Raw genomic sequence first — 25,595 nt, 5'->3', positions numbered from 1 at the left:
CCTGAGCTAACATTCATGCCCATCCTCCTGTTTTTGCTGAGGAAGACTGGCCCTGAGCTAACATCCGGCCAATCTTCCTCCACTTTGTGTGGGGTGCCGCCACAGCGTGGCCTGACAAGCAGTACATGGGTGCGCGCCCAGGATCTGAACCCCGGCCTCCAGCAGCGGAGTGCCCGCACTTAACCACTACGCTACAGGGCCGGTCCCTAAAATTTTATCTTCTGATAATTCACAATAGAGACAGTAAATATTTCCTTGAAAATCTTTGGGGCCATTATAATTTGTGTATTCTAATTTAGCAAATCATGACTTCTACCATCTGATACCTATTTCAGACTTCGTATTCTCTTTCCCATGCTTCCAGCCCTCCAAGTTTCCAAGCAACCCTGTATCCGTTCTGGGAGGCACTATTCCAAATCAGACTTGATACTCCTTCAATTTTTGCAATTAATGATCTTGTGACCTTAGGCAATTTACTGTACCTCTCTGTGTTTCATCTCCTTGGCTGTAAAATAGGCCCCATATAATTGTGAGGCCCAAGAATGCCAAAAACAGTACCAATGCTAAGAACTCAATAAACATTTGCTTTTATTGTTGAAAGTGATTTACAGGTCCTTACAGTACATGGGTGATACTGATGGAGTATGTATGCTTGGTGGTACTATCATTACCGAGCATCCTGGATCATTTCTGCTCTCAACGTCTTCCATTATCAGCATCCTGGGCTACCCAATCATTCCTCTCTCCTTCTATTCCCCAAACACCACCTTTCATATACGGAAACAATCTCTTCAGTCAGAAATGGAGATGTGGGGCTCCCGCGGCGGCGCTTCCTGGGAGCGAGGGCGCCACGGTGCTGCCCTGGCTGCAGCGCGTCGAGCTCGTGCTCTTCGCGGCCGCCTTCCTGTGCGGGGCCGTGGCGGCCGCGGCGCTGACCCGGACCCAGGGCTCCTTCAGTGGCAGCTGTCCCCTGTATGGTGTGGCCACCAAGAATGGCTCCTCCCTGGCCTTATCCCGACTCTCGGCCCCATCCCTCTGCTACTTTGCGGCTGGGGCCTCTGGCCTCCTGGCCCTCTACTGTCTCCTGCTTCTGCTCTTCTGGGTCTGCAGCAGCTGCACCGAGGACTCCCACAGAGGCCGGATAGGGCTCTGCATTGCACTGGCTGTCTCAGCTGTAGCCATCTTCCTGGTCTTAGTGTCTGCCTGTATCCTTCGATTTGGCACCAGTTCTCTCTGCAAATCCATCATCTCCCTGAACGTTACATATAGCTGCTCTGAAGCCCAGAAAATTCCTTGGTCTCCCCCTGGAACCGCTCTGCAGTTTTACTCCAACCTACACAATGCTGAAACCTCTTCTTGGGTGAATCTGGTATTTTGGTGTGGGGCCTTGGTGCTCCAGGTCGCACAGTGTAAGTCTGAAGCCACCCCGTACCGGCATCTGGAGGGGGGGACCCTGAGTGGAGCTCTGAGACAGATGCTCTCGTTGGGCCACACCTCTCGCGTTCGTGAAGAGTAACAAAACAGTGCTTCCTGCAGCCAAAGACTGCGCCCAAGTGCCTGCAATCTCTTGCCCCTACATGGCCCTGTTTATGATGGGAGCCTCAGTTTTCCCTCCAGGAGGGAAACATGATGACAGGCCTCCTCCATCTCTCTTCCTACAGCTGTTTTTGTACCAAAATATAAACTTTCTTCCTTAAAAAAAAAGAAAGAAAAGAAATGGAGATGTGAAAGGGAAAGTTGGGAATAAGATTATGATTAAGGCAAAATAGAATCATTAACAAAATGAGAAAAGCTATCTCTAGAGAGAAGGTTCAAGTTTGGGGATAAGACTTAAGTTACTTACTAGGCTACAGAGAAATCGATTTTCTGGGGAATCATTCAATAATTTTCCTTGTTATTAAATTTTACATATTGAAATTTCTTACATTCTGGGACCTTCAAATTTTCTTTTCATTTATGCGATAGTCATTTTGGTCCACATACTTTTTAAAATTAGGCATTTGTAGATGTCTCTTACATAAAAAGCTATTTGAACCTAGGAAACAGTGAATCCTGGTTCCCTAGGCCCTGTGCCAGACCTACTGGATCAAATGATCTTATAAAGTCTGCTTCAGAATGAATACTCCATTATTGACCACTTTTACACTTTTTATTTCCTTGAGGAGAAATTGCCAGCAATAACTCAATAGTAGCTTTTGTTCACTTCCCCTTAGACTTGAACTTGTGGTTAGCAGCTGTGGGTTCAGTTGCATGTGCTCAGTTATACATGTACGGTTACTGATGCTTGTGATGAACCTGTGTTTAGTCCTGCTCCTTGACTCTGGGGTGACAGCAATTATTTCCCGAAAATTCGGAGAGGAAAGTCATCTGACTTTTCAGTAAGGTCAAACAGGATTATTTTCTACTCTTTCTTTTCAAGTTTTTAATACTTAAAACTGATGTTTCTTGATAGGTATACGGATTTTCCTGATATAGATAATAGGAGGACAAGTTCTTCTGTATACTATTGATGTAATTTCAGACTTATGTCCCAGAGGTGATTTCACTGGCTAATTGAGATGCTAGTCTGTAACAGTCATATGTTACATTTATACTCAGATAAAATTATTATTATTTAAAAAAATTGTCACAGAAAAAACTTTATTTTCTCCAGAAAACTAATATATTCTCTCAAAATACTGATCATGTGTCCCTTTTAACTTTGGCAGTCAAGAAACTCAAATCAATAATTCTGAATCAAATCTTGACTCAAAATTAGTAACTGACTAAGATCAAATAGCTTGCCTTTTTATACTCTATTCCTCTTCATTCATTTAACCTTCTATTCAAGTTGGAATTTTCCTTTCCTTGATTTCACAATTTTTTTTATCATATTATATATTTATTAATTTGCCAGCCCTAGTGATCTGGTGGTTAAGATTAGACACTCTTACTGCCGCAGGCCCAGGTTTGTTTCCAGGTCAGGGAGTCACACTGTTTGTCAGCTGTCATACTGTGGGGGCTGTGTGTTGCTGTGATGCTGAAAGCTATGCCACCGGTATTTCACATACCAGCAGGGTCACCCATGATGAACAGGTTTCAGCGGAGCTTCCAGACTAGACAGACTAAGGAGGAGGACCTGGCCACCCAATTCTGAAAAAAGCGGCCATGAACGCTCTGTGAATAGCAGTGGAGCATTGTCTGATAGAGGGCTGGAAGGTGAGAGGATGGTCAAAAAGACCAGACAGGGTTCCGCTCTGCTGTACACAGGGGTGCTAGGAGTCAGAATCGACTCAACAGCACTAACAACAAATTTATTAATTTAATTGTAATTTGAACATTTATACATATGCCAGGCAATTCTCTATACAGTTCAAGGTTTAGGTATTTTAGCTAAGAACAATGGTAAGTCTTTGTGAGGTTTTAAGCAGAGCAAGTAACATAAATAAATTTGTATTTAAAAGAGATTCTAGCTGCCAAGGGAGAATGGTTGAGAAGGGAGCAATAGCTGATAAGGAGGGCATTAGTTAGATAGGTATTAGTTAGAATGGTAATGGACTTGCTCTTTAGGGAGTGGGAAGGTGGCAGAGAAAATGCAGAAGTGAATGGCACTGGGAGACATTGAGGTTCCAACTGAAGATTGGAGGATGGTGGTGAGGGAAAGGGAAATGAAACTAATGACTACCGGGGTTTCTGGCTCTGTCCAGGGGATGATAGTAGTGCCTCCTGAGGACAGCGATTTAGTGGGAGACGATCCTGAATCTGATAGCGGGTAGGATGAACTTACTTCACCTTTGAAGATCACTGAAGCCGTGAAATAAATGAGATCACTAAGTGAGAAGTTGCAAGATGGCAGCTGGGGGCAGAATTTAGCAAAGAGACATGTTTTCTTTATATCATGAAGCATTCTTTTTAAAGCAAAATCTTGAATTTATGGCCAACATTTGAAAATCAAGAGATTCAACATTAAAATTCAAATGTCCAGATTTAAAAAAAATCTGAAATTGATGGTTCTTAATTCCCATGTAATCAACAATTGGCTGGATCTGAGGAGTACTTGCCCTCTTTAGATGGAATCTGTTTTCTCTAATTAGCTACAGTCCACACGGCCTGCTTAATTTCACCTGCCAATCACTGGCAGGCAAAAAAAAAAGAAAATAAAACACACACACACACAGTCTCCATTTTCTGACTGAGAAGATTACATATTCTTTGTATAATAAAACCTCTCTTCCTATTTAACTATTCAACTCTGCTGGGGTTAAACCTATACTCTGTTATCACTGAAATCCTAACTATTAGCAGAAAAAATTTAATTTTCACTGAGGATGCCTGACTACAAGTGACTGCAATCGGGCATACAGACTACTAAAATCATGGGGATTTGTGTTTTGTTTTGTTTTGTTTTCATTCACTTTTCCTCAACAAAATTCCAAAGATCAAGGTTGCTCTACAGAGAGAAAGAACAAAGAAAACAAAACAAAACCAGAAGACTCGAGAACAGGCAAAGGATGTGGATCGGATGTTGGAGAACGGAGACCACCACAGAAAACACAGGCACATAAGTCCCAGGTTGATCCACTGTTCTATCCTAAGGGGAGAAAAAGAGCAGCCCAAACTCACACTGCTAGTAAGATTCATAGTTAGGATTTAAACTCAGATCTGCCAAGCTGAAAAAAACTCACATATTATACTGTGGAATATAATGCAGCAGTAAATACCAACGTTTACATAACAATTAAGCCCTTCGCCAACTCTTCCAAAAAACAGAAGAGGAAGGAATATTTCCCAACTCATTCTACAAGGTCAGTATTAATTACCCTACGTTATCAGTCAGTGTTCAACCAGAGAAACAGAACCAGCAGGAGATAAATATTAAGAGATTTATTGCAATGAATTGGCTTACATGATTGTGGGAGCAGTCTAGGCAAGTCCGAAATCCTTAGGGCAGCCGTCAGAAAAGGAAGGCTGGCACCCTTCAGCATGAGAAGCTGCTCTCCACAGGCAGAAGTTGTTCTCCTCATGGAAGCCTCAGCTCTACTCTTAAAGCATTAACTGATTGGATCAGGCTCACTTGGGTTATCTAGGATACTCTCCCTTACTTAAAGTCAACTGATGTGGATTTTAATTACGTCAAAAAAATACCTTAAAAATGCGAGCGAGCAGCACCTACATCAGTGTTTGACTGAATAACTGGGGTCTGTAGTGGAGCCAAGTTGCCACATAAAACTGACCATCCCACCCTGATGCCAAAACCAGACAGAGATATCCCAAGAAAAGAATACTATTAATGTCTCTTATGAATACAGAGGCAAAAATCTTCAACAAAGTACTAGCAATCCAAATCTAGCAACGTATAAAAATAATTATACACCATGACCAAGTGGGATTTATCCCAGAAATGTGAGGTTGGTTCAATACATGAAAATCAATCAATTTAATATACCAATAGAATACAGGACAAAAACCAAAGGATCACTTCAATAGAAGCAGAAAAGCTGTTTCTCTAAAAGTGAAACACAGAGTTACCATATGACCCAGCAATTCCTTTCTTAGGTACTATATGCAAGAGAAATGAAAACATATGTCCATACAAAAACTTGTTATGTGAATATTCTTAGCAGCATTACTCATAATAGCTAAAAAGTGAAAACAACCCAAATGTCCATCAAATGATGACTGAATGAACCAAATATGGTATATGCATTCAATGGAATATTATCTAGCCACAAAAAGGGAATAAAATACTAATTCATGCTCAATGTAGATGAATCTTGAAAATATGCTAAGTGAAAAAAGTCAGACACCAAAGGTCATACACTGTATAATTCCATTTATATGAAATCTCCAGTAATCTATAGAGATGGAAAATAGATTAGTGTTTGTCAGGGACTAGGGTAGGGCAGAATGGGGAGTGTCTGCTAATAGGTTTTTTTTTTAGAGTGGTAAAAATGTACTGGAATTAAATAGTGGTGAAGGTTGTACAACATTTTGACTATACTAAAAAACTACTGAATTTTATACTTTAAAAGAGTGAATTTTATGGTTTGTAAATTATATCTCAATTTTAAAAAGTGTTCACATAAGCCCAGGATTATAGACCACACTATAGTTAAACTGCTTAAGCACATTAAAAAATTACTTAAATTTCCTTGCTCTTCAACGAGGCGGCCGAGCGGACGCAGAGATGCAGATCTTTGTGAAGACCCTGACAGGCAAGACCATCACCCTCGAGGTTGAGCCCAGTGACACCATTGAGAATGTCAAAGCTAAAATCCAAGACAAGGAGGGCATCCCACCTGACCAGCAGCGTCTGATATTTGCGGGCAAACAGCTGGAGGATGGCCGCACACTCTCAGACTACAATATCCAGAAAGAGTCCACCCTCCACTTGGTGCTTCGCCTGCGGGGTGGCATCATCGAACCTTCCCTCCGCCAGCTTGCCCAGAAATACAACTGCGACAAGATGATCTGCCGCAAGTGTTACGCTCGCCTGCACCCCCGCGCTGTCAACTGCCGCAAGAAGAAGTGCGGCCACACCAACAACCTGCGCCCCAAGAAGAAGGACAAATAAGGCCCCTCTGGCTCCCCCTTCACTGGAAGAGCGGCCTCCTGCCTGAGCCTGTGGCCCTGGGGCCTCAATAAAGTTCCCTTTCATTGACTGGAGCAGTAAAAAAAAAAAAAAAAAAAAAAAAAAAATTACTTAAATTTAAATTCGAGTTTACTAATTCTATCTTAAAATTTGCAACTTCAGGTTTGTGGGATTCAAATCATGTACTAGTTATATCATTTTCCCCTCTCTATCATTTCCATCCACAATATAAACATACTGTAATTATTACCAGGTTAGGAAAAACAACAACAAAACTCTTGAATCCCACATCCCTTATTGCTACCACCCCATTTCTTTACTTTTTTTTTACAGCAAAACTCGTTTAAAGAGTTCTCTGTATTTGCTGATGGCATGTTGGTGATTTTTTCCTCCTTATTTTCTCTTAAATTTACTCCAATCAGGCTTTCACATCCAATTTCCACGTACACTTCTCTCATCCAAGTCACAAATTAATGACCTTAACATTGCAAAAATCTAATGATCAATTCCCAATCCCCATCTTACTTGCAGCATCAGGAGTTTTGGAAGTGTCAGGAGCTCTCTCCATCTTGAAAAGCTGTCTTCTCATGGTATCCAGGACAACATCATTTTCTGAGTTTCCTTCTATATCAACGGCTGCTCCTTCAAAGTTTTCTTTGCTTGTCCCTTCTCTTTCCCCCTACCTCTCCCGGACCTCGGACCTACTGAGTCATTCAAGGCTAAATCCCTATATCTCTTGTCTCCTATACATATATATATATATGGCCCTAGCCTTGGTAATCCAATCTCAAGGTTTTTAATACCACCCAAATGGTAATTACTTCCAGATTTTTATATCTAGGCTTGAATATCCAACTCCCTATTCAATATCTCTGCTTGGATGTCTAATAGGTAATTTAAGTCAAACTTAAAATTCCCCAACTCAATCCTGATCCCCTTCACTGCATCTGACCCACTCTCAGCTCTCTCCATTTTAGTAATGCCAACTCCATTAGTCCAGTTGATTGAATCAAAAACCTTGATGGCATCTTTGAGTCTTCTTTTCTTGTAGTTCAAACTCAATCTGTCAGAAAATCTTTCTTTTCTTTCTTCAAAATATACCCAGCATACTACTATTTCTTATTACCATCATCTCTAAACTAGATATATTTCATAACTCTTTCTGCTTCTGCCTTTTTCTTTCCCAAACCATGACTATGGTTTCAACATATACTTTCAACATAGCAGACAGAGTAGTCCTTTTAAAATGTAAATTAGATAATATCAACCTATGGCTCAAAGACTTGACAATGACTCACAAAATCCTGTAGAATTTGGTTCCTTGCAACCTTTCTGATTTCTACTGATACTGCCCTTCACTCATTTTGCTCCATTGCCTCTGCTCACCTTGCTTTTTTCAGTCAACAAGCCAAGCGTGGTCCCAATTTAGGCCTTTGCATTTGCTATTGTGCTGCCTAGAAAGTTATTTCTCCAGATAAAAGCACAACTTGTTCTCTTACCTTCTTCAAGTTACTCTCCAAACACATTTATCATCGAGGCAGTGACCAGAAACAAGACTTGAGTCAGTATTTGAGAAGAGAATTAGGCTTTTGGGATTAGAGGCTGAGGGTAAATGGAAGCCACTGGGAGTTTTAATCTGGGTTGTGGTCAGGTAGAATTTAAATTGAAAAATTAATTAGAGCTGTTCTAAACTGGAAACCAGTCAGGAGGCTGAAGGCTTTTCCAACTCAGGCTAAGGATTTTGTACTAAATATTTAAGATGATTGAACATCATTGAAGGGTTTTAAGTGATGAGATAAACTGTAGAGTGGAGAATAGATTGGATTAAGGAGGCTTCAAGACCAATTATACCGTGGTAGTGGAGGTTACAGAGATGATGGTGATCAGAACTGAGGTAGATGTCATCCATATCTTGGCAGTCAAGAGGCCACAAAACCGAGCACCCAGTGATAGAGTGGGCAAAGTGTATAAACAGCAGGTTCACAAAAAGAACACATTTCCAATAGTCATATGAAAAATGTTCAATTTAATGAAGATGTAAAGAAACTAAATCTGAAATAATGAGATGTACACTGACAAAAAATATTACTTGCAGTATGATGCAATATTTATAAAAAATATATTTAATTCAATAAATATTCATTGGCTACTTACCATATAGATGGCAAATATGTGTATGGGTAATCTAGACTATGTGCCAAAATGTTAAAATAGGTTTTTTCTGGCAGCTAGGAATGGAAGTGATGGCTTTAATTTTTTATTGTTTTGCTTGTTTCTATTCATTAAATTTTCTGTAATGTACAGGACCACTGGTGTAATAAAATTAAATAGAAAAAATAGACTATGCATTTAAGGCATCCAGCATACCCACTTATCCAATTATTGGAGAATTTTAAGAGAAGGAATGAAGATAATATCAAGGGTTAGATTTTTCCTCAACTAAGTAGTTATTTTCTAGCAAACAAAGGATATAATTCAGTTTTCTTATGGTATGGAAATAAAATAAATGGTACAGATGGAATGGAAATTCTCTTTATGATTTGATCTCTGACTATCACAGATGCTTATTAAAGTATGTTGATTGGAGATGCAGCCATTGGACAAATTATCTAGTGACTTTCTAGGTATGTGAGCAACAGACTCCCTCATACTCACCCTAGATATAGCAACAGACCATCTTTGTATCAGTGGTTCTCAACCACTGATGCACATTAGAATCACCAGCGAAGCCCCCGCCACACCTTAGAACAATTTAGTTAGAACCACTGTGGAGGTGGGCTCAGGCAGGCATTAGTAGGTTTTAAAGCACTTCAGGTGATGCCAATATGCAATCAAGAACGAGAACCACAGTTTTTCATTCTCTCACCTTTCTGCTTTGATTAAATCACAGGTGTTAAGAGTGATGATATTAGCACACACTTCTTGGTAGATATAAATCTGGTACTAATAAAGGATCTATGTCTGTTTGGCATATATAAAAAACAAACAAATGTGAAAATATTTGGTATGCTCTGCCCAAGTAAGTAGACACTGGAAATCAGTGTCATCCTCTCTTTCCTTGAGCAAATAAAAAGAAAAAAAATAGCGTTGGAAGTAGAGCACTTGGTGGAAGAAGTTGCAGAGAATGAAGGATAGTGAGTGCATCTGTTGTATAGATTATTTGACAATGGAAAGAAAGCTGAAAGATTTATGGTTTGGACATTGGGACAATAAAGTTGATGTGAAATCATTAGACATTTTTTGCTTTCACAAAAGCAGCTTGTTTATGTTATTTGCCTCTACAATGCAATTCTTTTTTAAGAATCTATACTGATATATATTCTGGTGAATTCTTAAAATTCAAGAAAATGGGCTGAATTAGTTATACATCTTTGACAGAAAAAAAGATACAAATTAAATTTAAATTAATTTTTTAAAGTGTTAAATTCATGATAATTTCCTACTTCTCCACAATATGAATTAATGCCAAGTAATGAAGACACTAGTTTCTGAGTGCTTGATCTTAGAGATTCTTATTTAGTAAATCTGGGGAAGCGCTTAGAATTCTATATTTTTAAACCTTCCTACAACAGAGAAAATCATAAAACATCAAGAGAAAGTATTTGACCTAAGATGCTGTGTTTATAAGTTTTTTTTTTAATTTTTATTTATTTGTTTTTTCCCCCAAAGCTCCAGTAGATAGTTGTATGTCATAGCTGCACATCCTTCTAGTTGCTGTATGTGGGACGCGGCCTCAGCATGGCCGGAGAAGCTGTGCGTCGGTGAGTGCCCGGGATCCGAACCTGGGCCGCCAGCAGCGGAGAGTGCATACTTAACCGCTAAGCCACAGCACCGGCCCCCAAGATGCTGTGTTTAAATAATTAAGTGCCAATAAGAAGATAGTCTTAGGTTTATAACTCAGAAAATTTGACATTCAGGATAAAATAAAAGGGAAAAAACAAAATGCTTATTCTATGGATAAGAGGCATTGAAAACGGGAACTATCTGGAAGGAATTGGTTCTGGTGACAGAATTAAGTTCACAGATGCTATTGGTTTGATTCCTCCAGAAGCCCATCCAATCTCACACTATAAAGATATAGGAATTAAATCACATTTACTGTCTCTGAATTCTCCCAGACAACTTGGGTAGCTCCAAACTTTCTCTGATCTCGGGAAAATGATTCAAAGGTAAGTTTGAACTAATTATTATATTAATAATAGCCAACATTTATTGAGTGATTAGTATGCACCAGCAACATAGTTAGAGTTTGGATTTGACAAACTCTTTGTTGACATTATCCTCATTGTGCTGACATTAGCCTCATTTTACACTTGTGTAAACTGGGGCTTAGAAAAGTTGAGTAACTTGCTCAAAGTCACATTGACAGCTGTCCTGGGCTCAGGACAAGCTGTCTGACCTCAGTGCCTATGCTTTTAAAGACCACATTGTGTTTCCTCTCAGCATGAATAAGAGATATTTCCAGCTTTGGGAAAGGGGGAAGTGGGAAGTTGGATACACATCTGAGACTTCCAGGAAAAAGAAAGACTTTATTTATTGAGAGGAATAAAAATGTGAAGAGCAGTATTACAATTAAACATTAAAGGAATATGACATCAGGACTTTTGTTTAAATGAGAGTTCTTTGAGCCAAAGAGTTCTTTCCTTTTTGTGTGTGTGCTTTTCAGATTTGAACGCTCAAATAGGCGATACTAACTTACACCAAAAAGCAGGCCTGGTTCCCCACACGTTGGTGTAATCAATCTTTAAAATATTTGCCAATGTGATAGAAGAAAAATTATATCACATTGTTTGAGTCATTGTGTATTAAATTAATTTCGGTTTGTCATTTTAGAGGGTAAGTAGTATTTTCATCATGAACCAGCTTAGTGATGGAGGTTATACAAACCTCAGCGGAGAAAGCATGGCGGTGGGAGGAGATGAAGAGGGTGAGCTGACAACAAATTTTGACTTTGGTCAAGGAAAGTTGATTGAAATCTTGATAAGGTTTTAAACCATATTTCAGCAATGTACGCGGTTTATAACAAGAGCGATATAAAAAAGGGAGAGAAGCGCTCGGGTTGAGGCGTGTGGTTGTTCCCATGCGGGGTGGGTGAGGCTGGTGCGGCGAGGTTGGCTGGAGTTGCTGAAAGCCTGAAGAAAAGGAGTAGTTGTTCCTTATCGGTCACCGCCGCAGGGAGGTAAGGTGAGAGAATTTTCCCTTGAGGGGCATTTTGTGTCACCACAGGGAAGGGGGTGACGTCGACAGGCGTCACGACGACGCAAAAGCGGCCCAGAGCTGCAGCCAGGAGCGCGCCTGGGAGAAGGGCGCCCTGGACGGGGCGTGGTGATGCTCCCCATGCCAAGCGGGAACTCGGCGTAATTTTCAGGGTAGTAAAGTGTCCCTGTGTTTTACTTCCAGATTGTCAGATTTTTGAGTTTTATCACAAGCGGGGATGAATTCAGGCTGGAGGCCTCTTAGTTCTCGAGCTGATTTCCAAATTTTTGTGTAAATAATGTGGATGAGTCTGTGACAGTATGACTGCCCTTTTCTTTACCTTTTAAAAACGTGGTTGTTCCTAAAATTCAGTGTTAACCAGCCTTAGTGACCTACGATTGTATATGTCCATGGCCAATCTTATTGAAGTCCTTACAATAAAGAATAGCATCCATTTTTTGACCAAAATCGACTCTGTGGCTTCTTAGAAATAGTTTCCCCCTCCCCAACCTATGAGAACTCAAATGGTAATGTTCTGAATTGTCATCCCAGGACTAGATAAATTTTTTTTTTGTATTTTCTGTTATCTACTTCAATTACCAAATAATTTCAGGCCCTTCTTCAGACCTTCCTGAGTATATGGTGGCAGTAATTGACTGCAATAGTGGTAGTTTCAGACTTATTAGGATGCTGTAGGAATCTTATCTGGGAGTCGATGACAGTGATTTTTTCCCCCCAAATTCTCTCCTGTTAGATAACAAAGAATGAAGTAAAATGAACTTTACCAACTTTGGCATTTTGTGTTTTGTGATTTAGGTCTAAAAGAGTACTTTTCCCCTTGCTGGTCTTAGAGAAATTGAGAGAAATGTGTGCTGCAGTCTTCCTGATTCTTAAGACTCATGCGTCCACTTGCTCAAGGCCCAAAATCAGTCAAGTAACTAACAGTTATATGTACATAGATATAAGTGGGCCATCAGTTTCCTCTAATGAGCTTTTTCTACTGTCTTATCCATTTATAGCCCTGATTTTCTTTTTTCAGTGTTCATAGCCATCCCTTTAGATTTGGGGGGAATTGATATTTGGAAAAGGGGTGAATGTATTGGACTACAGATTTAACTATAACTGGTAAAAAGAAAAACTGTAAAAACAACTTTGGGTGATATTGCTAAATAGAATTTTTTTGGTTGTAGTTTGAGAAATCCAGTCCAACGAATGGCATTTATTAATACGTAATTGATTTTTTCATATTTTATTAATTAGACATATACCAATCAGTTCTTCTGGTCAACACAATGTTACCCACAGAGTGATATAATTTACCTCCAAACAAATAAACTTTATTTCATGTATACCACCACAAAAAGGGGGAAGAGAAGAAAGCAAAGACAATTAGAAATTTAGAAACTAGGGCCGGCCCCGTGGCTTAGCGGTTAAGTGCGTGCGCTGCGATGCAGGCTGCCCGGGTTCGGATCCCGGGCGCGCACGGACGCACTGCTTCTCCGGCCATGCTGAGGCCGCGTCCCACATACAGCAACTAGAAGAATGTGCAACTATGACTTACAACTGTCGCTTGGGGCTTTAGGGGAAAAATAAATAAATTAAAAAAAAAATTAAAAAAAAAAAAAAAAAGAAATTTAGAAACTATAATACGGTAATGTCAACCAAAATATTCCACATTGATCAATTTTACCTACACTGGCACCAATGTCATCTGCTATAATCTTTCCAAAGTGAGTCTGAAAATTTCTAGCGTAAACTTTGATTCGGTAACAAGCATGAGTTTTCAAGTCAGGCAAGAGTACAGCCGGGGGCCAGCCCCGTGGCATAGCAGTTAAGTGCGCACGCTCTGCTGCTGGCGGCCCGGGTTCAGATCCCGAGCGCGCACCAGCGCACCGCTTGTCAGGCCATGCTGTGGGGTGTCCCACGTAAAGTGGAGGAAGATAGGCACGGATGTTAGCCCAGGGCCAGTTTTCCTCAGTAAAAAGAGGAGGATTGGCATGGATATTAGCTCAGGGCTGATCTTCCTCACCAAAAAAAAAAAAGTGTACAGCCAATTCAGGTGGGTCTTTGCAGTGATGTCTTAGTAAGCAAAACATGCTTACCCAGGATGGGGCCGTGTACACCACAGAAGATATGAAACATCTGTTTGTATCTCGTTTCACGTATGTCAATATTTGGAAAATAGAAGGAAAGGGACACGTCTCTGTAGAAAAACACTTTAGAAGAAGCTACCTACTCTGTGGCAAAACTGCTGAAAGAGCAGACTTGCCGAACAGGCCATTAGATCTCCCAAGTGTATTTTCTTCCAACACTCCTAAAGGTGCTGTGAGCCAGAGCACATCAGTGTGTCAGGGGGCAGTCCTGAGAAGGCCCATCAGGCCCACTCTGGTGGACAGTGTGGCGAATGTGGGCTTTCACTTGCTTTTGCTGGAAGGAGCCAGACAGCTTTGCCACCTGATGCTCTGGTCTCACAGAAAACTATGTGTGATATTGTGATTTATAATAAGAAATATATATTTGGTCTTCGTTCCATTCCTGGCCCAGAGCTCCTAAAACCTGTGGAATTTCCTAAGTGATGAGAGCTTTAAAGGTATCTTTTGTTATGTTAATGAGGTGACTAGCAACATCCCTAGTAACCTGAGGATAGGTTGGTTGCTAGGGGAACCAACCAGTGATTAGAGGGTTGGAACTAAAAGTTCCAACCCCTGATCAATAACCTTTGGGGAGGGGAGAGGGGCTGGAGATTGAGTTCAATCACCAACGGCCAGTGATTTGATCAATCATGCCTATGTAATGAAGCCTCCATAAAAACCCAAAAGGACAGAGTTCAGAGAGCGTCCAAGTTGGTGAACCAGAACGTATCCATGTGGCACCATGCTGGGCCATGAACAAAGGACAGAAACTCCTTTGTTTAGGACTTTGCCTACGTATCTCTTCACCTGGCTGTTGATTCACATCCTTTAATATCCTTTGTAATAAACCAGTAATCTAGTAAGTAAACTGGCTTCCTGAGTTCTGGGAGCTGCTCTAGCAAATTAATTGAGCCCAAGGAGGGGGTTGTGGGAACCTCTGATTTGTAGCCAGTGGGTCAGAAACACAGGTAACAACCTGACTTGTGATTGCCATCTGAAGCTGGGGACAGTCTTGTGGGACTGAGCCCTTATCCTGTGGAATCTGATGCTATCTCTGGATAGTTAGTGTCAGAATTGAGTTGAATTGTAGGATACCCAGCTGGTCTCAGAAAATTGTTTGGTGTGGGGAAAAAAACCCACACATCAGAATTGATGTCAGAATCGTACTGTGTATGCATTTTTAGTGTTTAATGTTAATTCTATCTACTCATTTCCACATATGAAATTAGAGAGAATTCAAACTTGTGGAATGTGGGGCAGATTTTGTGAGAACATTTCAGGTGGCAAGTTTAAAGTTATAACCCTAAATACATTGTAGTCAGATGCAAATTCGACTTTTCTATTTGTTTTGGAGTTTTATCAGAGGCCCCAAAAACTCTGAACAGGAGGGGCTAGATGATCTATGTAAGACATGCTAAGAGATTATGAAACAAGTTTTGCTATTATTAGGTTATCACCCACCTGAAGTATCTAAAAGTGGTGAGGAAATGATCAAGAAAGGTAATAGAACTGATGATGGGCTGTGCTTTCCTTCCCTGTCACACACACCAGCCTCACACTCTGGTAGAAGAAAGGGCTGCCCCTTTGCCTATCCCAGCCAAGTGAAGAGTTTCTCAGAATCCCTCGTGGAGCTTGGCTTTTGTGTTTGGGGCATACAGGGTCTGGCACGTGACTGAAGCATGACAATGTCTTAAGGTGAGAGGCAAACCACACTGTCTGTGGTGGTTAAGTGTGGACAGAAGGTCTTGTTGGTAGTGGCTTCACTAGCAAGCTGATCAGGTGTAGGTAAGCCAGGTGTATAACCATTTGACAGAGGCTGGATTTGGTCTGTCATGACAGGGCTGCTGCCTGTGGCTTCCCTGATCATCCATCCTAGCAGCTCTTCTTGAAAGGGACACTGACCACCAGAAGACTGGTGCTGAGGAGGGAACCCCACAGGACAGGTGTAAGAGGTATAGCTCTCATAGAGGAAATTCATGGAAGAAGCACCCATGGGGGAGATATCTTAAAAACCGACAGAAAATGCCATGGGAAAACAATCAGAAGCATGATCTCTGCCATTCCCAGAGGGCACATTTGGTAGAGTTACAGTCATACCAGTAATATAGTACATACCGTTTTCTTTAATCTACCTGTCATCTTCCTGGGTCAGATCCTGTCAGGCTGGGGAGGCACAAGTGCACTCATAATTTTTTAATGCATTTCCAGTGACATTCTTGAAATTGCTTTTGATTATAAAGAGAATTTCTCTTCATGGTTGACCAGTCTATTATTTGAAGAACACGTTAAACCCTAGACAAAGAACTCTTTTGACAATTGTAACAAGCCACTGATTTAAATGGCAACTCCTTAAAAGTCCAAACCTTGAGGTTGGACATCCTCAGGAACACAAGTAGACGACATATTCAGGCACCATTCGCTTCTCCAGGCCTGCCCGTATCCTTGCAATCTTGCAGTGTCAGCCATCTATGCTACATAGAAAGGTTAAGGAATTGACTAACTGCACCTATTTTACTCTTTGTTAATTATGCTGATATTTGTCTGTTGACAAACCTGTACAAACCAATAGAAATTCTGGATTTTCAGGAGTTACTTCAGGGTGGAAAAAAGTGATGAATCATTGCCGTTTTCACTTCAACCTGTGGCCAATGTCTTCCTTTTTTTTTCTTTTTTTTAACCTACGCAGTTATTTTCTTCAAATGATATTTTCAAGCGAAAAAATTATCCCTCCAACCCCCCATGAAAACCTGATAAAAACTGAACTGCTGTGATTGAAGTAGGAAAGCTGGCTAGAGACCCTTCGAACTCCTAGGCATCGTAGGAGCATAGTCAAATCACAGAACTGAGGTTTGCAACAAACTAATGTCTATTTTTTCCAGACTTTGTGTTGAGGGGGAGCATCAGGCAGTCTGGAGCAGTAGCACGAGGGTTCTCTTCTATGAATTTATTTTGAAATATCTATTGTGATCATCCAGGGACTATCCTAGCCCTCTCAGGTACAGACACTGAATAGACCCAATTCTACTTCAGTTCTACTTAATGGTTTGCCGTATCCAAGAACTTACTTAGGAAGCGGGCCGTGGAGTTGTCTCTATTCTCATATCTCTTAAAAGAGGGCATTCTCTCCTGGTCCCAAATGTTGGACTTTATCTGAGGCCGAGTCAAGACACAAGATCCCCTTCACTCACTTATACTCTTGATGGGGTTCAGGACATGCTACCCCAAAATATGGCACCTTGGCATATTACATATTTTAGTTTGAGAAAATGACAGAAGCAGGAAGGTCACTCTGACCTCTCCCCTGCTTTTTCCCTGAAACAGACCATAAAACCCTCATGTGAGAAGTGCCCTCCCTATACCCAGAGGAAAGGAACATCCTTATCTCTGAAGACAAAGGGACTCAAGAAGAATCCTAACAAACAGGCCTTGCGAAATTTTCCCCATTTGACTACAATTACCTCATACACTTTAACGTATGATATTCTTCTGTGACTGTCCAGTCTTCATCAAAACTAGCATAAAAATGCATGGTTCTGTTTCTTTTGGTCTTCATTTCCTTATGAAGGCTCCCATGTCACATAAAACTTATATTAAATAAATTTGTATGCTTTTCTCCTGTTAAACTGTCTTTGTCAGTTTAATTTTCAGACCCAGCCAAGGACCCTGAGAGTTGAGGAAAACTTTTTCTTCCTCTACACTCTATTACTTAGACCCCAGACTCTTTTCTCCATCTGTCAAAGGGTCTGTGATCTATACACAGTAGAGAAGAGGAGTGGGGCAAAGCTAGTTCTGCTTAGTTGTGTCTCCTTTAAAAATTTTGTCTTAGGGGGCCAGCCCGGTGGCATAGTGGTTGGGTTTGGGCGCTCCGCTTTGGCGGCCCAGGGTTCGCAGGTTCGGATCCTGGGTGCAGACCTACGCACTGCTCATCAAGCCATGCTGTGGTGGCGTCCCACATACAAAATAGAGGAAGATGGGCACAGATGTTAGCTCAGGGCCAATCTTCCTCAGCAAAAAGAGGAAGATTGGCAACGGCTGTTAGCTCAGGGCCAGTCTTCCTCACAAAAATAAAATTAAAAAAAAAATAGATAAATGAATAAAAACTTTGTCTTAAACCAGCCTGCACATGGTGGACTTAGAAGCCAAGAATTTGGACATTTTTATTCTCTAGTTTTGCTGTGCCTGAACTGGAATAAAGGCCCTTTACAAGTAAATGAATTGGTGCTGAAGGGATGCACAACGGAGGGGACACATTTATTAATTCTTGGCATATTATTCTACCCCAGTGGGGCTAATGACAGGAATTCTCTGGTTTCTGGCTTGGTGTGTGGTGGTTCCACCAATGGAAACAGCAAATCTTGGAGGAGAAACAGGTGGCTGTGTGAATTAGTTTCAGACATCATGAGTTTGCAGATACAAATGAAGATATATGACTGGCAAGTTGGAGATGCGAGTTTAAAGACCTCAGGAAAGGTTGGAGATAGACAGTAAACTTCCGAGTCATCTGCATGGTACTGAAATGATCAGTTTGGATGAGGAACATCCAAAGAGAGTGCTTAACATCACCAGCCCAGTGCTCAGAAGATGCATCCTCTGGGAATAACAACATTGAACGGGAAAAATCAATCTGACTGTATGAGATAATGACTGGCAATCTTAGCGGGAAGATTTTCTGTGCCGTTGGGGGGAAATGGACAAAGAAATACAAATAACTCTTTTCAGAAGTTTGAATGGAAAGAGGAGGAGAGGGATAGATGAAACTCTTGTTAGAACAGACTTGAGCAAGTTTAAAGGGAAGGAAGGAAAGGGAAGGAGGGAAAGGAAGAAAGAGTCTCAGGACCAGACAGAAGAGAATGAGTTCAGGCTCAGGGGAGTGGTTGGCCTTGAACAGAGGAAGAAAAGGAAAAGGAGTCCCTCAGCCTTTATGTTAGACCCCAGCAGGCAAGGATGCAAGTGGACAAGGTAACTTTATGAGCGGGAGAAGGGGTGAGGAAAGTCACACATAATGGCTTCCGTTTTTCTCAATGAGTTAGGAAATAGGATATCTGCTTATAGAAAGGGGGACAGGGTTCCATGGATGACGTGAGGATTAATGAATAATGATAGTATTAATTGTTTATTGAATGTTTAGTATTTAATAATATGCTATTAAGATAAGGGTATTAATTTTATTTAATGCTTAGAACAACTCTGTGATAGAAACAATTACAATCCTCATTTTATATTAATGAGAAAGCTGAACTTTAGAGCAGGTCAGTAGCTTGTCTTAGGTCACAGCTAGTTAAGTGACAAGGCCTGGAAAGGAAGAAAGGCTGTCTGCCTCCAAATCCAGAAAGTAAGAGGGATGTCATCCAGGAAAACTAGAGATCATCCTTGGGGGATCTGAGAGTCATGATGTGTGGTATTTCTGTTCCGATCTACCTAACTCAGAATAATAACCATCTGTACTTAATACATCAACCATCTGTACTTTTGCATTTCCAGAATGAAAAAGAACAGTACAGATAAGTGATGAGAAGAAGTGTGTCTGAACTTTTCCAGCCAAAATGCAGATAAACAAACCTTCTGAATTCCCTGTGGGGCACATTTATTCAAATGACAAATCTGCTTAACAACAACCTGATTAAGGGGTGGGCACGGAGGGTGGTCCAGAGGTTTTGTACTGAGGTTTTCAGTACATGTTCCTTCTTACAAATGCTCCTTATAGCTGTTCTGTTGGAGAGGAACAGACATGGCATTATCGAAATGGGGCCAGCAAAGACTCTCTGGCAACATGCTCTGCCACCTTCCATCCACAGCCCCGCCCTGCCCCCCACCAGTGGTTCTCAAACTTTAGCATGCATAATAATCCCCAGGTGGCCTTGGTCAAATCCAAATTCCTGGGTCCCACCCCCAGAATTTCTGATTCAGAGTTCAGAGGTGAGGCTCAAAAATGTGCATGCCTGGCAGGCTCCCAGGTGATGCCAATGCTGCTTATCCAGGGACCACACTTGAGAATCACTGCTCTAGCTTGCTTCAGCCTGGCACGTGCCCATCTGGAGTTTTACAAAAGGATGGACTCTTGGGTTAGATTGGAAGTCGTGGTGAACAAGCTAATGCCCGAAGGAGAGCTGAGCCTCCAGCTCCCCACAGGGGACCACCCAAAGTTTGCTTCAGAGAATAAAGACAAAAAATTATAACTTCCAGAGCAACAGCAGCTGAAACATAATAGGGATTACACCAATAGCTGAGAACTGCGCTCGTTTGAATTGTAACCAATTAAAAGAGTCAGATTTTTACTATAGTTTTCTCTCGCATCAGAGCAGTAATGTCTTAAGAATCATAAAGGGCTGCTGTTTAGGATTTTCCTACAGAACAAGTGTCAGGAAAAGTCAGTGCTTTCTATAAGGCAGTCATAGTACAAAACTGTAGAAGTCTGCCTCTGATGCCTCTGATGGAAATTTTTTTCACGCATTCTGTCCAGCAACTCTAATTCTGGTAAAAGTTATGTTGTTTAAAAAAAATTCAAATAACGGTGATAATATGTTCTCACATGTACTTGAGAAAATGTACTGGTGTTCTAGATGCTGGCAGTTTCTAAATATGAAATATAAATTCCCAGGGATCTACTTTGTAGATGAGCACACCAAAAGTTTTTACATCAAAGACTTTTAAAATATTTTTTTCAGGGAGATTAATATTATTTATTTTCAAAGTATGATGAAGATGACAATAGGATGGTCCTTTCCGAGTAATTGGATTGCAAGTGATTTTAATGTTTTTTTCTGTTTACTTTTTGTATCATTTGAATTCTCCATGATGAAAATGTAACACTTTTAAAGTTAAGAGAAAATACTTTTTTTTTTTTTTTTATTTTAAGGCTCATGACTTGTTAGATATTAATGCTACTACTTCTGATAAATATTTACTACAATCTGGAAGGGCATTTTGCACAGAGTATAACCATTGACATATCCTTGGCAGATCTCAATGCAATCAAAGAAACTTTCACCTGATTGTTAAATCACACCTCACCACACACACACACCCCCCCTCACACACAGGAACATATATCTGTGTACTACATCTGAGGTCTCAGTGAAGACTACTGCCAAGATTGCTCTGAACCCACATTAATCCAGATTTCAGGACTAAAAATAGCCTAAGAAATATTAAAACAACAACAGCAAACAAGCAAACAAATGACAACAAACTCTTGACCACAAATAACAATTCAAGAGGCCTCTGGCTAAACAGCAGCCAAATGGGGCAGATATTTTTGAGTACTAAGCCCTGAGCTTCACTCTGCATCCAGCGTGTGTTGTAGTAGAGTTTGAAGCTAATTTTCATTCCCAAGCAGCCGATGGGGCAACTGAGACGTGAAGAGCTTGCCGGGAGAGAAAGCAAAACTGTCTCCATCCAGGTCAGTTCAAGATTCTTCAGGACAGATTAAAACTACTAAGTGTTGGCCTTTGTCTTCAAGGCTAACACATGCCCAACTCTATTGATTCTGACCTGAGAGAACTTCTCACTCCTCTGTGCCGCCACCCGGCAGGCACACGTGAGCTAGGATATTTTGTGAGTAAGACAGATGAGCTAGAAGTCTGTTAGAACGCGGTACCCAGAGAGAACTCTGCAAAGATGTCTACTGTTTCCTGAACCCTTAAAACTCTTGCGACTACAGGCTATTTTTTATCCACTCACCAAAAAAGTAGAAAATTTGTTTTTAACCAGGAATTTTTAGCTGTCAACAAGCAGGAAAGGAGTCAGCAGAGAGGCTCAAGAGTCTGAGTTTACACACACACATACACAATGAAAAAGAGGTATTTTCTCAACAGCCACCTCCAGAATGCACATCTTTAGGTGGGTGCTATGGTGATAGAAGGAAAATAAAATAAATGCTATCCCCAGAGGAAAATCACTCCCCCTAGAGACTTTATTGTAGTTCGTTCAGCTGATCAAAGCACACTTGTTTGGTTTGGAGGAAAAATATAAGGCATTTCTTTAAAAACTCAAGGACACATCAGTCCATAGTGTCAATAAACTCTTTATGACATAAGCATATTTTCAAATGGTTAGAGAAATGTCCGTGGCCGGCCCTGTGGCTTGGTGGTTAAGTGCGCGCGCTGCGATGCTGGTGGCCCGGGTTCGGATCCCGGGTGCGCATCGAGGCACCACTTCTCCGTTCATCCTGAGGCCGAGTCCCACATACAGCAGCTAGAAGGATGTGCAGCTACGACACACAACTATCCACTGGGGCTTTGGGGGGAAAAATAAAAAAAATCTAAAAAAAAAAAAAAAAACTTTAGAGAAATGTCCTCACCTGAGAGACACACAGATATACAACTGAAGTAATTAGATGCACAGTGTTAGCCACACTTTCTGGTACTGCCTGTCTTGAAAATGTAACATCCACAGCCTACTTATTTAAGAAAATCAGATGGACTTGCGATATTGGGCTCTAATCTGGAGTTAAAAAAAAAATCAGATGGCCACTCAAGATGAAAAGCTTTGTGACAAGTAATGTTGTGATCACTACAGTCATGTGCCACATAATGACGTTTTGGTCAATGACAGACTGAATGGTAGTCCCATAAGATTAGTATCATATAGCCTAGATGTGTAGTCGGCTATACCGTCTAGGTTTGTGTAAGTACACTCTATGATGTTCACACAATGATAAAATCACCTAACCGCACATTTCTCAGAACGTGTCATCATTTAAGTGACATATGACTGTATTTTACGGATGTGGAAATTGCATTGATAAGGTCACATAGCTAGTAAGTGGAAGAATTGAACCCAGAACTGTCTGCCTCCTAACCCTTATGCTATACTACCACCTTGGGCCAATCTTCAGAAATATTCTTTGGAAGTTAAGACTAGATCTTCTCTAGCCAAGACATGTGCCTGATGCCAGATAAGATATCAACATTCCAGAAAAAGGCTCCTTCTTTCCCTGGAGTTATCATGACTTCAATCCTCTTTCTCTAAAGAGATTGCAGCAATAGTCAACCAACAGGAAAATAAAAAGTCTGTATACTCCAATGGTGCTCAAATTTAGCTGCACATTGGTGTCACTGGAAGGAGCTTTAAAAAATATTGACCCCTGTGCTCTACTCTTAGAGATTCTGATTTAATTGATCTGGGGTGTGTCCTGGACATCAGGGTTTCTTAAAGCTTCTCGAGTGAATCCAGTTGTTGAGAGCCACTGGTCTAGTCTGGTACCTTTCAAACTTTTATGAAGCACTTAGAGATCTTGTTAAAATGCAGACTGATTCATAGGTGTTGGGTGGGACCCAAGAGTTTACATTTCTAACAAGGTCCCAGGTGATGCCATTGCTGCTAGTCCACCTTTTTAATATAATGGAGGCTGTTCAAGGTGACAAAGTCATTTTCCTCTAACCTAACTTGGGGGATGGGCAGGAAGCAGGTTGTAGTGTTAAAAACTCAACTGGAATAAACAAAAAGCGTAGGGAACTCCTGGGGGAAAGGGACTATCAGAGAGGACGGAGGTGAAGAGTGTCAGGAAAGTGATCGGCTGCCTGCCATTAGAGTCGTGAAATTCTGGGGATTTCAAAAGCTGAGGTCGGGTCCCATTTCAGGACCCTAAAAAGGGGCAGGCCAGAAAAGCCCCAACAATTCTAGCGACTATTCTCAAATTTGAGGGGAAGATTTTCTATTGGGAGTATATTTGGTAACGAGTGCGGGACATCTCCCTCGGTAGTAGGGTTCACTCTCCTAAGAAACCACAGAGGAAGAGAGGGACACAGCAAAAGTGAGGCACAGAAATGGACATGTGTTTGGAGGGGGCATTGGGCCTGTGAGCAAAACACATGCAGGACTGTGCTGGGAAGCTCAGCTATTTTTCAATGTGGTGTAGCTGCTCCTAAGAGAGAGGGTAGTAGTCAAGCTCCATTCAGCCTTGGAGAGCTGGAGGTCAAAGGGGAAGTATAAGGGAAAAGAGGCTTTTACGTATATGATATTGATGCTGAAAAGTGAAGGAAAGTCCCGGAGAAAACGTAACGGTCGATAGCGCCACTATTGCAAATTTCTAAATCTGGCAAGAAGACAGGACTGCATTAGAAGTCATTACTGAATAATTCACTCCTCAAGTCCTTCCTGGAAGTCTGTTGTGTGCTTGGCAGTCTTTTAGGTCTTTGAAAGACATTAGTGAACAAAGCCGGCCAGGACCAGAGCTGGTAGAGCTTATATTGCAGGGACAAAAGGGAGGTGTTTGCAAGATGGGTGGATTTTCTCCAGGAAATGGGAAGCATAGGATCACCAATTTCTCACCTTTAGAAATTGGTGAGAAATTTCTAAATAATTTTTAAATTCATAGGCAGGATTTTTTTTCTAGAAAACTGGCACCATTTGAATGTGAAACCGTGAAAACGTTTACCTCTCTTTTCTATTTTCCCTGCCTATTTCTTACTTGCAGCTATCACAAGTCTTTGCTGTGATCTGTATGTGTGAAAAACAAACAGAGAGTTGTGTTTTGTTTTAAGACTTGAGCCTTGGGAGGAATTTTGTTTGGGAAATGCTATTTTCAAGACACTGGTGTTTTGATTTAAGCTGCTCCAGTACTTCGGAAAATTTTCTTTCCTTCCTTCCTTCCTTCCTTCCTTCCTTCCTTCCTTCCTTCCTTCCTTCCTCTCTTTCTTCTTTTAAAAATTTTTTTTTTTTTTTTTTTTTTTTTTTTTATTTTTCCCCCCAAAGCCCCAGTGGATAGTTGTGTGTCGTAGCTGCACATCCTTCTAGTTGCTGTATGTGGGACTCGGCCTCAGGATGAACGGAGAAGTGGTGCCTCGATGCGCACCCGGGATCCGAACCCGGGCCACCAGCATCGCAGCGCGCGCACTTAACCACCAAGCCACAGGGCCGGCCCCTCTCTTTCTTCTTATGTAGCTACTAGGGTTGGGTTGGGATTGTGATATTCTATGGAATTGTAAGAAAATGCAACATATCAAAATTTATTTCAATGCGCAACTGATTTGAGGCAACTTGCAAGAATATTGGGTTATTGCCATAAGTGTTTAAACATGCTCAAAATTCTCTTATCTTAAAAGAACAATTCTCTCTTATAATTTTATTTATTTATTTTTCCCCCCAAAGCCCCAGTAGATAGTTGCATGTCATAGTTGCACATCCTTGTAGTTGCTGTACGTGGGACACGACCTCAGCATGGCTGGAGAAGCGGTGCGTCGGTGCACGCCCAGGATCCGAACCCAGGCCGCCAGCAGCGGAGCGCGTGCACTCAACCGCCAAGCCACAGGGCCGGCCCCAATTCTCTCTTAAACATGCTTCTAATTCTAAGCCCTGTGCTACTCTCTCCTCAGAACACGCAAAGTTCCTAAAAATGTTATTTACACTTAGTCTCCCTTTTTCATCTTCCATCACATATTCTCAATCAATATTTGTTCAATAAATATAGGCTGAGTAAAATAGAAAGGTAAAAACAATACTTAAAAAATTGCTAGAAAGGAAAATATTAATTTGATTAGCATATCAAGAGCAGGCTGAGAACAGATACAAATATTAGGATCAGGAGATATGATTCCATTTAAAAAGATGAGTTAGGGATTTGGGTTAAAAGCCAAGAAATTCATAATCTGAATAAGATCACTTAGAGGGTAATCCTGAGGCTTTGTGAGAATAGGAAGTAGAAGGTGCTGACAAATTAGTCAAAAAAATGGAAAGCATCATTTCACAGTATACGT

The 25,595-nt window shown here is 41.0% G+C and overlaps 2 pseudogenes; both read left to right on the top strand.

Annotated features, from left to right (window-relative positions):
• Positions 1–637: 637 nt before the first annotated feature.
• LOC101407542 (transmembrane protein 179B pseudogene) lies at positions 638–1,509 on the top strand (annotated as a pseudogene).
• Positions 1,510–6,133: 4,624 nt separating this feature from the next.
• LOC147914824 (ubiquitin-ribosomal protein eL40 fusion protein pseudogene) lies at positions 6,134–6,645 on the top strand (annotated as a pseudogene).
• Positions 6,646–25,595: the final 18,950 nt, after the last annotated feature.

This window comes from Ceratotherium simum, chromosome 17, assembly GCF_057802395.1.
Source record: "Ceratotherium simum simum isolate JZ-2026a chromosome 17, ASM5780239v1, whole genome shotgun sequence".
NCBI lineage: Eukaryota > Metazoa > Chordata > Mammalia > Perissodactyla > Rhinocerotidae > Ceratotherium > Ceratotherium simum.
The sequence above is the reverse complement of the archived record's forward strand: the minus strand, read 5'-3'. Positions and strand labels throughout refer to the sequence as shown.